Consider the following 2,952-nt stretch of genomic DNA (forward strand, 5'->3'; position numbering starts at 1 on the left):
CAAACTAACCTAACAGACAACTTCGCTTGCAAATAGTCTCTGCGACATACGACGTTCTTGGGATTCCACACTCTGTGGTCAGCACTGTGCTTTGTGAGTGTCGTTTTATTCTATCCTCACAGAAACCCTTGAAGGTGAGTGAATGAGCCTTCTCCATTTTACAAAGGGAGAAATAGAGGCTTCTGCTCTCCAGAGGCTGCAGCAGAGCCAGGATTGAGTATCAAGGGTATCTAAATCCAGAGTCTTGCCCCTAGCTTTCCTGCACATTTTAAAGGTTTTACTTTACAATTAACTTTTTATATTGTACATGAATGCCTTGAACATGGTTGTGTATTCCAAGCCCCTGTATAATACCAAATATGCCAGGCTGTCTGAAAGAGCCCTGCTGGCATAGTGGATAAGCACTTGGCTACTAACCAAAAGGTTGGTGGTTTGAATCCACTATCTGCTCAGCAGGAGAAAAATGTGGCAGTCTTCCATCAAAATTATAGCTTTAGAAACCTAATGGAGCAGTTCTACCTTATCCTGTAGGGTTGTTATGAATTGAGAATTGACTTGATGACAATGAGTTGAGTTTGGTTTTGCCAGGCTGTCACAACTCAGCTACCCCAACTATTCAACAATTCAAAGTTCTCCATGGTCATATCTCTAACCATGGCTTCCAGTTTTCTCTCTTCCTTACCCATTATACACTTTGCTTTCCAGCCAAATATGACTACTCATTTCCATGATAGGAACATACTTCACCTATTCTATATGGTCTTTATTTCTCTCCAATCAACTCAATTTCCATTACAGCAGAAAGAGATTTCTGCTGGGATTGAGAGTAATAGAGATCAGGAAAGAATGACAGTGCAAAATGAAAATGTGAGCCCTAAGTTCAAAAGTTAGGAGTTCTGGTGGCATAGTGCCTAAGGCATTTTACTGCTAACCAGAAGGCTGGCAGTTCAAACCTACCAACCACTCCTTGGAAGGAAGGTTGGGCAATCTACTTCCGTAATGATACTGCCTGGCAAACCCAAGGAGGGGTCGCTATGAGTAGGGTCTGACTCCACAGCAGTGAGTTTGGTTTTTGGTTTTAAGTTCAAAAGTTATTAAGAATCTCAAGATGGCGACAGCAGAGCATTAAACAAAGTGTGGGGCTCTTCTGAGCACAGAGATCTGTGAAACTGGATAGGCCACGCAACTATGATGGCAGCCGTATTGTCCAATTTGGATTCCTCCCGTTTGTCCCCAAGACACATTGGATGGATGAAGAATCTAATCTTGCTATCTATTTCCCATGCTGCTACCTGCCAAAACTGCCAGTTTTTCTGCCCTTGATCACTGGCCCAAGCAGACTGCCTTATTGGCATCTGTTGGATGCTTCTACCTTCTTCCACTGCTGCTCCAGGGCACAATGGAAGGACTCCGAGTTCACTTCCAGCTTCAATACATCTCTGGTCTCAAACCCTTAAGTGTAATTAGGAGTGTCATCTCTCTCCCCTCGGGACTTAGCTTGGAGGAACAACAGGACTCTATTCGTAAGGACCCACAATAGCTATATACTCTCCATCCACCTGCTCCCTGCTCCCAAGCCTGGGGAATCCTTATTTAGTTCTAGGTCCTAGGAATTCTGTATCTCATTCATGCTTTTTTTAGTCTCAGTCCTCTGCATCCCCCTTCAAGGCCCAAGCTATGAATCCACAATGCCAGGAAAAAATTTCTTTCTCTGTTGCTTTTCCTTTTACCATCCATTGAAGTAAAGAATGCCCAGCAGTAAGCTTGTCCCAATAGAAGAGAAATAATGAAAGGTATGTGGGGATGGGTAGATGAGAGTGAAATACTGAGAAGAAGAACACTGGTTGATATTTTAAATATTTTATCCAGCCCTATAGGATTGTCTCAGGGTAATCAAGAATATACACGTATGAAACCCACAGTGAGCAGTGAACTCACCACTTCCTTAGGTATTCTATTCCATTTTTTAGAAACAACTCTTATTACCTTAATCATCTTCTTTAATGCTTATAAAATTAAAATATGCACACACACACACACACACACACGAGTGATCACTATAAACCAGACATTGTACTGTGCACTTCACATATATTAGCTTATTTAATCTTTCTGATGAGCTTACCAAAAAGGCAATATTATCATTTACATTTTACAGTTGAGGAAAGTGAGTTACAGAGATGTTTATTGACTTGTTTAAGTCACATGGTGATGGAGTCACAGATCCAGGACTTGGACTCCAGCAGGGAAGTTCCCAAGTGGTTCTCTTAACCACTATTCCCCTCACCCCCCTGAATAAGGAATGGTTTGTGTCTTGATGTAATTTCCATCTACAGATACTAGGGTAATGGTAGATACTACATATCAAATCTTGCCATTTCTTCCAAATGGCAGTCATTTAAGTCTTTCAAACTTGAGTCACTTAACCAGTTATCATGGCCACTCTTACTTCTCCCCCATGCTTCCTTTCTATCCCCCTTTCTTCACCCCAAACACATACAGACAGATGTAGCACACACGCCCTCATTCTCTGTTTCTCTCTTTTCTTTTAGCTGAAGCTTCTCAAGTTCCTTCACCTTTTAAATAATTTAGTATATTTCTTGTAATACACTAATTTTGAAAATGATGTAACGGTCCATCACTATAAATACAGAAATAATAAAAGCTAATAGTCACATAGTGATTATTATTTGCATTCCCTTATTCTAAAGGCTCTCTATATATTAATCGATTTTCATGAAACCATTCATAGTACCTATTATAAGGACTTTCTGTGCTCTTGATGGAGAGCTGAACTGTGATTGGAACAGAAGGATCATCAGAGCCTCTGTCCTCAGGCTCATTAGGAGCCTATGTACATAGTACATATATGTTGTTGTTGTTGTTATGTGCCGCCGAGTCGGCCCCGACTCATAGCGACCCCTCCTTGGGTTTCCGAGGCAGTATCGCTAC

Source organism: Orycteropus afer, unplaced genomic scaffold (genome assembly GCF_000298275.1).
Source record: "Orycteropus afer afer isolate SDZICR_OR568_19922 unplaced genomic scaffold, OryAfe1.0 scaffold00129, whole genome shotgun sequence".
NCBI lineage: Eukaryota > Metazoa > Chordata > Mammalia > Tubulidentata > Orycteropodidae > Orycteropus > Orycteropus afer.